This window comes from Epinephelus fuscoguttatus, linkage group LG16, assembly GCF_011397635.1.
Source record: "Epinephelus fuscoguttatus linkage group LG16, E.fuscoguttatus.final_Chr_v1".
Lineage (NCBI taxonomy): Eukaryota > Metazoa > Chordata > Actinopteri > Perciformes > Serranidae > Epinephelus > Epinephelus fuscoguttatus.
Window position 1 is genome coordinate 27,655,308 of NC_064767.1, and position 12,505 is coordinate 27,667,812.

The window sequence follows — 12,505 nt, forward strand, 5'->3', positions numbered from 1 at the left end:
TGGAAAAACCCTGTCAGGTTTTATTTGGGAACAGTCCACGTCCTGTTCTGTGCAGCACAAATTGAAACATTTGAGGAGGAGAGGGAGAAGAAAAGTAATGAGAAAAACTTTCTGAAAGAGGTCGAATGAAATGTGGCCCCCCCGGTGCCCCCCTCTCCTCCCTCTTCCAGCCCTCCTGCACATTCCTCTCCCCTCAGCAGATCTGGCATGCCCCACAGGAGGCGGCGGCAGCAGCAGCACAGTAATCTTTTCAAAAGGGCGGATTTGAGCGGCCGCCAGGGCAGCTGGCCAACTATTTCTCATTTGGAGCTGGCCTGGAGATGACCCTCCTGTTGGAGCCCCACTCTCAGGAAAAACAAAAACGCCAGCACCGAGTAAGGGAGCGCCTTGGCAACGCTGGAGAGCCGGGAACAGACTAGCAAAAGGAAAACAGGGAAACCGCAGGCCTGCTCTCAGGAACATCTGCACCGCCTTCCTGTGTAAAAAGAAAAAAATTAAACTTAATACTGTCTGCATGAGCCCAAGGGACTGAACAAAAACATGGGAGGGCTGTGTTTCATTCTTTTTTTTCTTGGAACTCTGTCTGCATGTCTTTTTTTTCTCTTTGTCCATTTCCCTCTCTGTCTAACAATTTCCCGAGCCCAACAACCCCCCCATCCTCTCTTCCCTCTCCGCAGCCCTCCACTGAGCCCTGGCCTCTTGCACTTTCGGTGGAAGCCCACCCTTGGCTTGGGAGGAGCTGGTCTGGGTCCCTGTTATGCTTGCTCAATGATGGATGGACAGGAAAACTAAGAATCCAAGTCCAGCATTCCTGCTTTTACAGTGGGGTGAGCGGGTGGAGGGAAAAGAGGGGGGGAATTCCTGAGCGTCTTTGTAATCACTATATGTTTGACAGCAACTGCAGTGACCTTCATCCAAACTTGCGGTCAACCCCCAGACAAGAGTGCCCAGTAATTATCTGGGTGTTTCTTGCAAAAGTAAGAGAAAAAAAAGCAGCTTCCAGAAAAAGTGAAACAGAGAAAATGAAGGACAGGACATGTGGAAATGTTTGGAGGCTTAAAGGCTTTGTGAGTCAGACCTAAGACATCAAATTCCACATGCTGGGTTCAGATATCGTGTCTGTATGCAATGTTTACTGCCACACTCAGCCCTTACTTGGCCACTGGGCCAATAAGACGCCCCTGTGGCCAGCTTTAGGGAGGGTGAAGGGGACGACAACAAAGAAAGCCCTTATGTTTTCCCTCTAAAACCCGTCTCTCACCCCGCCCCACGCACACATACACACCACTCCAAAAAAACAAAAAAAACCAACGCTCCAGTAAAAACTCATCACACATCTGCCAGATCCGCTGAGGCCTGCCTCCAATTATCCGCCCACCACGCTGGAATCCCAGGAAGGCTCTGTCCGGCAGAGCATTTGATGTTGCCACGCAACATTTGACAGAGAACAGGGCGGCTTTGAAAATCAGAGTGTAAACTTGCCTGCCAAGTTTGACGTGAAGAAAGAGGGGATGGTGGTGGTGGAGGAGGCTGGCTAGGGGGGTAGACAAGGAAAATGCCACTAGATGGAAAGCAGCTGCTGACGGCTGGGAAACATTGCTTTAAATGGGCCCAAATGTGGCGGAGCTCTACCAAACCTCTGCCAAGTGGTCAGCATTTACCCTTCTGGGGCCTTTTGCTGATGTGTGCAGAGGAGAAGTTGCGAAAGCACTTGAGCATATTTGGATTTTGGGGTCAAGCTATTTATTCTATCGCCGCATTTTAACTGTAAAGTACGGCACGGCTTTACTCAACTAAACTTGTTCTTATTTGGTTTTCTGTTAGCAAAAGTTTTGGATAGTACTTTTTTGGTATTTTTTGGCAATTCTACTTTTTTGGTACCACCCATAGAAATAGAATGAGATAAGAAAGGATATTGAATTGTTTGCTGTGGTCATTTGACTAGTATAAAAGAAAATGATCATTGTTGTTTGTTGTTATGATGACACTCACTAGTTTAAGAACCCTGATATGGCCTATTCTTACACCTATTTTCTTTATTTAACAGAAAACTACAACTACATACCAATCACTGTGTCTTTAGATGACATCATGTTTCAAGAAATGTGATTAAGGGCAACAAAACAAACAGGGACATAACAGTATTGGTAATTTGAAAATGTACTACTCCACTGCTTATTTGCTTGTTCCTGCAAAACAATACCTCAGTTTGCAACATGCTGCATGTTGGTTTGTTTACACAGATGTTAGCCTGCAACAACGAGCAGTGGCAATGGTACACATAAAAATGGCGGCCATGCTGACTATCTTGCTTAGCTGATTTGAATGGAAAGGTCTATTATCTGTAAAATTATTTTTCCAACTACCACTTCAGTCGAGATTCCAAGTGAACTGAGCCAAGGTGGAGCAGGGGGGCGTTAAAACACCGCAGATCAGTGATTGGTCAACTGTCCGTAGAATTGTAACTGAGGCAACAAGGGACATTGTGCACAAACCCGCCATTTTGAAATAGCCAAGCTACCGTCAATAGTGACTGCAAATTTCCAGATTTAAAAAAAATGGCAGTCTGCAAAACTGTGTCATACACTTCGCCGTATATTTGACAAAGTTCAGGAGTTCCTCTGTTTGGTTGCAGATAAAAAAGGATTTACGCCTCGTTTCCACTTACGTATGTGACTAGTGTCCGTAGATCTGTAAATATACGGATGATGCCTCTGGTGTCCAACACAAGGAAGTGCATTATGGGTGGATAGAAACCTTATAGAGATTACCTGTAGCCATGGGGGGTAGGTTCATTTTGTTAGTTTTTCGCCATCCAGTAGTTTGAAATATGCACTTGGAACATTACTGGGACTGACCAAGTCATAATGACAATCTGACTGTATGTGATTTTTAACCATAAATTTCAAGTTCACCTGACGATCAACACAGGCAACTCAATTGAAGAAAATAGCCTGTTAGCTAGTTAGCAGCCTGTTAGCTAATCTGGCACACTGTCATATGGTCTCTCCGAAATCCACCACAGAAGTTCAATTTTTTTTAATGTACTCAAGGCAAATTTCAGACTGAAATATTACGGAGGGGGGAGATTTGCAGGCACATCGAATATCATGGAGTCCCATAGGAATGAATGGACTTCCAGTTGCCTCATCTCCCTACACATCCATAAGTGGAAACAAGACATTAGGAAGTGTCATGTTGAAGATGATGTCATGGCAGTTTAACTCGGCGACACTATGTCAATCAGCTGATATCTTGCCTACACTGAGTACTATCTGCTGTGGAAAACAAAACAGAGAAACAAACCTAACTGAATCGAGTCAAGCCGAACCATGCAGTGGAAATGTGACATTAGTGTCATGTTTCTGAATGCAGCAACTGAAATGCAGGAAATTAGTATAAAAGTGCATTAGAACCAAACGGGATCAATATCACTAACTTTATGCTGTAAATTGTTGCATGTTGGGCACAGAGGAATGATCGACATCATTAAATCATTTCTTCTAATAAGGTTTTAGCAATAAGATCCTAATCATTTGTATTACCGCAAGGGAAGCTGGACCAGCTCCATCTGAATCATCTTTCACACTAATTATGGTTTCAGAGCACAATGATGAGTGTAAAGCGAAACCACGGCTGTTTGTGTGAACCTCCTGAGGCAAATGAGGTCATTCCAGCTCCAGTTTGTTTTGAGTCTTTCCCCCATCACAGTATCAACACGATGATCTGGAAAGGTGACACCTGCAGAGGCATGACTGTCATGAGAAGCAGTGGCAGCGCCTCGCGTTATGACTCGGCCACACCTCCGACACAAAGGAAAACAGGTACAGTAGAGGAGCTGCATTTTTTCCCACGATTACTGGTAGAGCAAGGTAAGGTGAGCCGGATTAGTTAAATTGTAAACAAACGCCATCATGCACACACAAACCTACACCCACTTCTGAACCTTTCACTGCAGGTTAAAATGTCATAGCTTTAAAATGTCACTCTCAGACTATAAAGCCATCATCAAGTTTTGCGGTCATGGTAGGGTTAGGGTTAGTTATTAAAGAATTTGTTAGAAATTTCCAAGAAACTTGTATGAAGTCATAACCCAAAACTTCAGTTACACACAAACACACCTGTCCTCCAGGCTGTTAGAAGAGTAAAGAGTGACGATGGCGGATGATGTATGTCTCGCCCTCACTGACCTGAGTTCCATCAGCTGTAAGCAAATAAGGATTACCAAAGTCAACTCCCCAACGTTCAAACAAGCTCAGCAAGATTTCAGTACTTTGTTTAATTTAATCAGCTGACATGAAACCACGTTATCAGGCTGCAAATCATCAGTCCTGCAGCATGATAATCACTTGTAAAAAGGCGAGGTCAGATCACATGGTGTAAGATTATAATTCATGACTTGCACAAAACAGCAACTGGAGACTGAGCGATGACACACACCCACTGTTGTCTCCTGCAGGATAGTGGCAGTGGTGATACACGACGATCCCCTGGCTCTTTGTCTCGCTCCATTTAAGCCACAGATAGTGTTACACACTCTCTTCCGGACCAGAAAAGATCCCATTGTCCTCTTTGACGTGCTGGGACGCATTATCTGTTCAAGCAGGTCCAATTCACCGCCGCTCACACACAGACATTGGGCCTGTTCAACAGAGACGACACATATAACATGCAACATGTGACACACATGGCAACACGCTGAATACATTAACACGGAGTGTAACACAAGGAAGTGGGCTCGGTAACAGAGGGCCTCTTTTTCCAGAAGCAAAAGGAAAAAAATGTAGGGCTGCATCTAATGGTTACTTTCATTATCGACTGAATGTTTTGTCTCTTAATTTGATGTTGAAAAGACCCTAAGGCGCCTTCTTCAAATGTGTTGTTTTGTGTGACCAGCAGTTCAAAACAAGGGCTAGGCATTGGTACTCGATATCATTAAGGTATCAACCAAAATAACCCGGTGCCAAGTAGTATCAAAACTTCTCCAGTAAAATAATACCTTCATTTGACCTTTTTAGTCCCCAGATCTGGAAAAAAATACCATTTATATGATTCTGCTTGCAGCCAATCATAGCAAGCATTCTTAAATTTAATGCAACGTGTGATTGGGCACTACCACAGTACAACCTATTCAGTCTGTGGTGTGGTGAAGTCAAGCCCAATGTATTTGTTGTTTGTACAGTTATTTAATAAATATGTCAATAATTTGAACACCTTTTTGGCATTTTGGGTATCTCATGAAGTATTGAATGAAGTATTCTGCTGGTATTGGTGTCTCTTTAAGGGTAGGCCTGGTATTTGGGTTTTGTTTCGTCCTAGCAGTAGCCTGACGTGCACCTTCCCAGACATGTAACTTAGGGTGACCAGACGTCCCGAAAAATTCTGGAGAGTCCCAAAATCCAAGCAGTTGTCCCAAAATCCCGAATCCTGCCCTAACTGTCCCGAAAATTACATAAGAGCAGAGTCTGGAGTAGTTATTACCTGATAAAACATAAAAAACTGATGGTGGTCGTCCAGTTGCATCTCAATCATTTGTTGTGCAGCTCCCGCCGGCTGCACATTGGCTGCAGCAGTTCCTACATGAATTATGGGTGTTGTAGTTTTTAAATTGCGTACAGCAGTGGCGATGAAGTAGATGAAGAGAGTGCAAGTTGCAGCCGCGAGGACAGGGAAAGCGCAGGCATCCACGAGAAGGAGTGATTTGCATGTTGCAGTGCAGCCTCTTTTATTGTTCAAAACTGTTCTACAGACTTGTTCTACAAACTGATACGTCTGTAATGAATGTACCAGGCGTTTTTTATTTTGTTGGCTTTTATTTTATATTGAGTTTAAAGGACAAGTGCACTTACACTGATCACTTCCATAAAAAGAGAAATTGGAAAAGGGGAAAAGATTGAAAAAAATGTTAAAATTAAATTAGGGAACTGATCACAGATGTCTTGTCTCTGTGTGTTTTACATCTATTGTTGCTTTAATTTGCAGCTATGCTTTTAAGGAAGCTGACATGTCATGACAGTCAAGCACAAATGATTAATTTCCCATCAGAATAACTGCTGATTAACTTTTCGTTTACTGAGTAATATATTAATCAGCTCACTGCTGCAGCTGCACAGTGATGCATCTTTTTTTTTGACAGTCAGAATTTCACATTTTGATGGGTGACTTGTTTGTTAAAATAAGATAGTGTGTGATATTGCAGCTTTCCACCTACATCCTCTCACAGGATACAAAATGGCGGAGGCGATGTGTGCGTCGTGAGGGACTTTCTCTGAGCTGAAAGAGAAATAAATAAATAAAGAAGTAAGCAAATCATGTTTGAAAGGATTTACCCAAAGGGCATCAGCTGACTGTCTACAGCTGCTTTTGGCCCTTCGAGTAGTCTCCATGGCAACAGTCCTTCCAAATCTGGCCACTGCCAGCCTTGCTCCATCATAACAACAAATCCCATTGATGCGTCTCTGGAATGCGTTGGCCTGCTTTTAGGGGGAAACCTGAGGCCATTTGTGCAGCTGCTCAGCGCTGAGTGAATGTACAGTTTCGATGTTGACTTCACCTCACTCTGCAGAAAGTAAAGCACACAGAAAACACAAAGGTGAGCCTCTGACAGTCTGCTGACATGTTTAAAAAGCTCAGAAAACAGTCTCTTTAAAGATTCGTCTTTCTGCTGCCCTTCAGTCTTCAGGTTTTAAATATTGCTCTTCAATCATTTTTAAAATGCATAACTCACTGAGCCCAGACTTCAGTGCCCAGACATAAATCACACCCTACAAGATAATGTTTGAAGATGAAAATGTGTATTTAAGCCCGCGCGTGTTGTCACTATTGGCTTTTCTAAAGGCTTAAAAGCTATTAAGCACCAATCCAGCTGCATCTCAATCATTTGACATTAAGCTTTTCACTCATTAAGATGTAATTGCTGTTGTCAAGCAACTGGCACATCATTGGTCAAAAATTAATTACTTCTCTGTGTAAAGCAGCCACTCTATAATAAGTCAGTGTGTAAATAAAGACTGAAGGGGGCCTTGAAGTCAGACTAGTCAGGGCGAGGTACATACTGCGGCTCCACAAAAGGATGAGTGACAAATTAGTGAGCCTAATGAGAGAAAACTTACACCAAAGCAATTCAAAGATGCGTTGTTTGACGGCCATGACACGTAGTAATTTCTGCAATCAGTGAAACCTGCCTCAGATCTCTGGGGAGAGCACATTAAACTCTGTTGCTCCCTTTCAGTGTAAGCTATGTGATTGCAGCATGAGGCTAAGGTAAATATGTGTCACTAGGATTCCCGTAGGGAGCGATGAAGTCAATCCTATGTTTAGGAGGTTATTCATGGTGTGCAGAGCTTGGCAGTGATAGCGTCTGCTTACATGAGGGATAGACAGAGATATGGCTGCTCTAAAAGCATCTCTGGAAACTGAAGTCGTAATATTGAGTTACTCTAATCAACTACTGCACGCTATTGATCTTGTTTCCCTCACTGGCTGCTCGAGCAGTGAATGGATGTGCAGAGAACAGTATGGTCTTTGTGTGAAGTCCACCCTTCCCCCCACTCGACCTCCCTCCATTCGCCGTGGCTAGTAACCCAAGCTTCGAAGTCACGAGCACCCCTCCTTCCCCCTCTGAGCAGGTAACAAGACCAGCTGTCGCCATGGTTACAAGCCACAACCAGTGGCGAGACGAGAGAAGGGGGGGAGGCCGCGTTCTAATCACAAGGACAACTCAATCACATCCAGCATCAGCTCGGCTGCACACAGGCAATCTCTCTCTCTGTGCAACATTTCTGCAACACAAGATTTAATCATCTCGCTGCCATTCTGCTAAACGCTGTATATCAGGGGAAAGGGAGAAACGCCTGACCGCCGCTCAGAATAGCACGATTAACAGCCTGAAGTGAAGAGCAAAGCCTCCGCTACCAGTTACTGTGAGTCAGCTGTAGATGCACACAGGCCATCTGGCTGCTAACACACTAGCAATCCTATCAGCCAAAAAGAGAAAAATATGTGCAGGGCGTCGTGACATCATGACTATGCAGCACTTTCACAAGATATTGCTTCACCAATCATTAAGTTGTTTTTTCCCTGTTTAATATTTTTGGCCTTAAGCCATGTGTTAAAGCTCCAGTGTGTAGGATTTAAGGGGATATACTTGCAGAAATGGAACATAAAATAAGTATGTTTTCTTTAGTGTATAGTCACCTAAAAATAAGAATTGTTTTTTGGTTACCTTAGAATGAGCCATCTATATCTACAAAGGTAGCAGGTCTTCATCTACTGAGATCGCCATGTTGCACCATCTTGTTTCTACAGTAGCCTAGAACGGACAAATCAATCACTGGCTAGGGCCATTCACATTTTTTGGTTTTTGCAAAAACTTTTTATACAATAAGCACTGAAGGAATTCTGACCAGGAGAAGTTTCAGCCTGTTGCAGTTTTGTAGTGTACATTTCTAGAAGCCACTAAATCTCCCTAAATCGTATATACTGTTCCTTTAATATAGACTATAACTATTATTCAACTAAAACATGAGAAAGTACTGTAAAAATCAATACACTTTAACCATTTATAAGCAGTGTATAATCAATTAATAAAACTAAATAATACAAATCTTGAAAGATGTAATATTCTCAGCTTAAAAATGTTCCTACATTTGTTTCCATAATGTGTTATTAACCATTCATTAAATGTTGACATACTGCTTATAAATGTTATTTTATTTCAATAAGGAGGATTAAATAGCATCTGCAGTATGGATCAATGTTCCCTGCATTAGTCTGTCCACCAACCCATCCATTCATCTAACTTCAACTCTGTTAGACTGTTGCCATGGCAACTGGGAGAGTGAGCCAGCTTTGAAATGTGACTCCTCCATAAAATTACAATGAATCCTATTCATATGGATCCTCCGTCGCCGCCACGGTGTGACACGAATACACATCGGTCTGTATAGATGATCTATATTGAGGGTGGAATATAAAAGGTGGATATGTATGAATTCCTATCAGCTAATTATTCAGGTGTTTATATTTTTACTCAGTCATAGCTGGAGCATCTTACATCCACCTGCAGCCAGCAGTCATCCCGCAGATGTTATGATCTTCTTAACATTAAAAAAAATCATAGAGCAGAAATAAATGAGGCATTATGGAAAATTAATCAACTCTATGAAGCCGCCCTTCTGATTAGAATTTATTAAACCACACAATTAGCATCGGTTAATTAGCATTGGTAACATACCTTCATCAATCCTAATAACAACAATACCACGGATTCTCTTTGAAATGCAAAACCACTGGAAATGCTTTGTCCTGAACATGAAAGACATTTAGACAGCAAAAATAATAATAAATTCCCCACAAAGCCTGTCTCATCAGTATTATCATTATTCTTGTGAATAAGGAGCTCGAGCAGTCTCTTGCCGACGTGTATGAGGGATGGATCACTTCCATTTCCAACCCACGCTTCCTCATGCATAAATTCTCATTTGTTCCTGCATTAGGGTCATTCTGCAGTAATTGTTTGTTTTACTTCTGATGATTGAATAACAACCTCGCGGCGGTGCCATGCTGTGTTTACCACATGTTGCTATGGTTCATGGGCTCCTTTAATTGGATTTTGTTGTTTCCTGGGAAACAAGGTAACCCACTGTATTGCTCAGCAACCTTACCAATTTACCCTGTGTGTGTTAAGATGCACGCTGATGGGTTTTGTATTTCAGATCCGTCTAGCTGATCCTAAATGAGGCTCTTGAGTGCAGAAAATCAAAATTCAGAAGGGAAATGGAGCCCGGTATTTGTGACACTGAGCTGCATGTACTAGGCCTCGTCCATACATTTAAATGTAGCTGTGTGCAGTGGGTGAATTGTTTGTGTGCAGGGAGACAGGAGAGTGCTGTGTCCATGTGAAGTGATGGGTGAATCATTACGAAGATAACACACAAGCTGTTAGCTTTTTGCTGGCGATGGTCAGGGCAGAGAGAGAAAGCGCTGTGACGAGTGGCATGTAATTACCATGGCTCACTGCCTCGGCTCGGCCCCCAGGAGCTGGACACTCTCACGCAGCCCTCCACATAAACAACTGCAACAAACAGCAACAACAACACTAAAACGTCCTTGAGTTTGTCACTCGGGCTGCAAGCAGTCCTCTATCAGAAGCTTCCAGACTCTTGGTCCACTCGATGCCTGAGTGACTAATCGCTTTAGAGAAGCGGGGACCAGCAAAGCCCAGGGGCACGGGGTAAAACTACTGCTTCGATGCAATTCTCGAGTTTCAGGGGGGGAAACACAAGGATAGTGTGGAGCGTGAGTGACAGAGAGGCTCTGAGAAATGAAGGGTTGGCAGGAGGACGGGGGAGATGAGTGGGATATGAAAGGAGGGACTGTTGGGGGTGCCAGCAGCATATCAACACCCACCTGACTGCAGGAGGTGATATCTGCACATGTAGGCGCCCAGTTCCTCCTCACTTTTTCTCCTTTCCAATAGTGTGCAGGTGCCTCGTTTTGAAATTGGCAAATTCTTTTAAGGAAAGAACAAGAGGCTGTGCACATCGTGAATCATGCAGGATGAACGCCATGCAAAATTGATGTCACTGCCTGCAAACTCCTCAATTATATAAGTTTGCCTGCATGCATGAATTTATTAATGTGTCTGCAGTGCTCTGTTTACAGCTCTATGTGCATGTGTGGATGTCTCACGGCTCTGCACAGCTGGTGTTTTGAGAGATGAAGAGGAGTCTGTCTCTCCCCTTTATCTGATACAGGAGATGATTGGAATATTAATGGACCACGCAGAGCCGAGCACAAGCAACGCCCAGGCAGATTTATTCAGCAATCAAGAGGATGTGATGAAGCAAAGAGTGAATGTGGAGAGAGTCAAACCATGTTGTCAGTGATGTTCAAACTAGTAAAGCTGAGTTTTTATTTGGGCATCTATCCCAGAGCTTTTACTTCAAGTTTGGTAAAAAATCTTCGAGCTAAAGGACCAAATGAGAAATCCCATTTTTTCCTTGAAGAGTGTTTTTGGCCTCAGTGGAAGCACAAAAACGAAAAAGTAAATAATGAACCCTCGAGGTAGGAACAGAAATAGTTTCCCTTCAAAGGCCTTGTTTCATCACCTGTTCGTTTATCATATGCCACCTCTATCATCTCGCGGCGCCGCATGCTCACTGCTCCACGCTGCACCAGAGCCGCCAGCCCGCCGGTATCAATCACCCACCCTCCCACACTCCTCCCTGTGAACCCGCCCCACATGGAAACACAGGGACAGGAGCGCTGCTGTCATGACGGGCGAGATTAAATGAAGGGGGATGAAAGAGTAAAACCTTCAAAAGAACAGACACGAACAAGCCGGACAAATGAAACTCCTGACACGGATAGCAGGCTAAAGCACGGCCAGCGCTGACATGCTTTCATTTGTAACCTCAAAGTCAAACAACACGGTGTGATGCTGGTGACGATGAAACAAACAACACATTGTTAATTTATCATCTGTTTCTAATTGTTTTGTTTCATGCCTCACAATCACCTTAGCTTTTCACACACAAGTGGCTGATATACAACCTACGTATACACAGTGTGTCAGTGTGATTGTGTTCATCACATTCTGTACATACTTGTGTGTCTCACTGTGTGCCTTTGCGGGTCTCTTGCCTCTGCTATGTTTCCAAGAAATGATTTGTTTGTCTGTTTGTATATATTTGCACATCTTTTATTGCTTCCAACAAGAAAATTAATGAAGGCAATGATGTCACAAGTTCTGCACACAAAAGACTCTTACTCCTGTGAGTGTGTTCACCATGGCAACCATCTCCTCATCCTGCTGCATCACTGCCATCAAGTGACCACTAACAACAGGAGCTGAGAAAACAAACCGGAGAACATATTTCGGCAAATCGACTAGGGATTTTTGAGAAAAAATGTTTTTCACCGAGCAGGCTCAGCGATCTCGGCCTGTTTTATATTCACATCAAGTTAACGTTTGAAGTGTACTTGTCCAATTTCATAGCACCAATCTATGAAGCAATCGGCTCATATTACTTGACAAGTTCAGCTTCATATTTGACATCAATTAGTGGGCTCTTGTCGGGGGTATTTTTAGCAGTGACAGACAGTGACCGCTTCGGAACACTAACAGCTGTGAAATGATACTGAATGGCGGCATTTAACCATAACACAGTATTAAGCTGCAGACAGACAGCCGAGTGTCGCTGTATGTGTGTGTGTGGTGCAGAGTGCGCCAGCTTCAGGGATGCTAGCCACTGCACTGGTCTTTACTGGAGCCGGGCCAATGTCATTTCACAGCGCTAAGCCTTGTAAGATAAGATGGGGGACATCAGACCCTGACCAGCTCAAATGAATGGGATGTCACTTCTGCTTAGAACCACAAGCCTTGTCCTCTACACCGGTGAGCATGTGTGTGTGTGCAGACTCTAAGCAGAGAGGACATATCCAATCCTAAGGAAAGGGTTCCACTGTCCGTACCCCGGCTGGTGAGCTGTAATACGACCCC

The 12,505-nt window shown here is 43.5% G+C and overlaps 1 long non-coding RNA gene across 1 annotated transcript; it reads right to left on the minus strand.

Moving 5' to 3' along the window:
- Nucleotides 1–451: 451 nt before the first annotated feature.
- On the minus strand, nt 452–4,627 carry LOC125903467 (uncharacterized). The gene is made up of 3 exons (XR_007451302.1): nt 4,441–4,627; nt 4,122–4,204; nt 452–475 (listed from the first exon to the last, which is right to left on the minus strand). It is a non-coding gene; the product is annotated as an uncharacterized LOC125903467 (long non-coding RNA).
- Nucleotides 4,628–12,505: the final 7,878 nt, after the last annotated feature.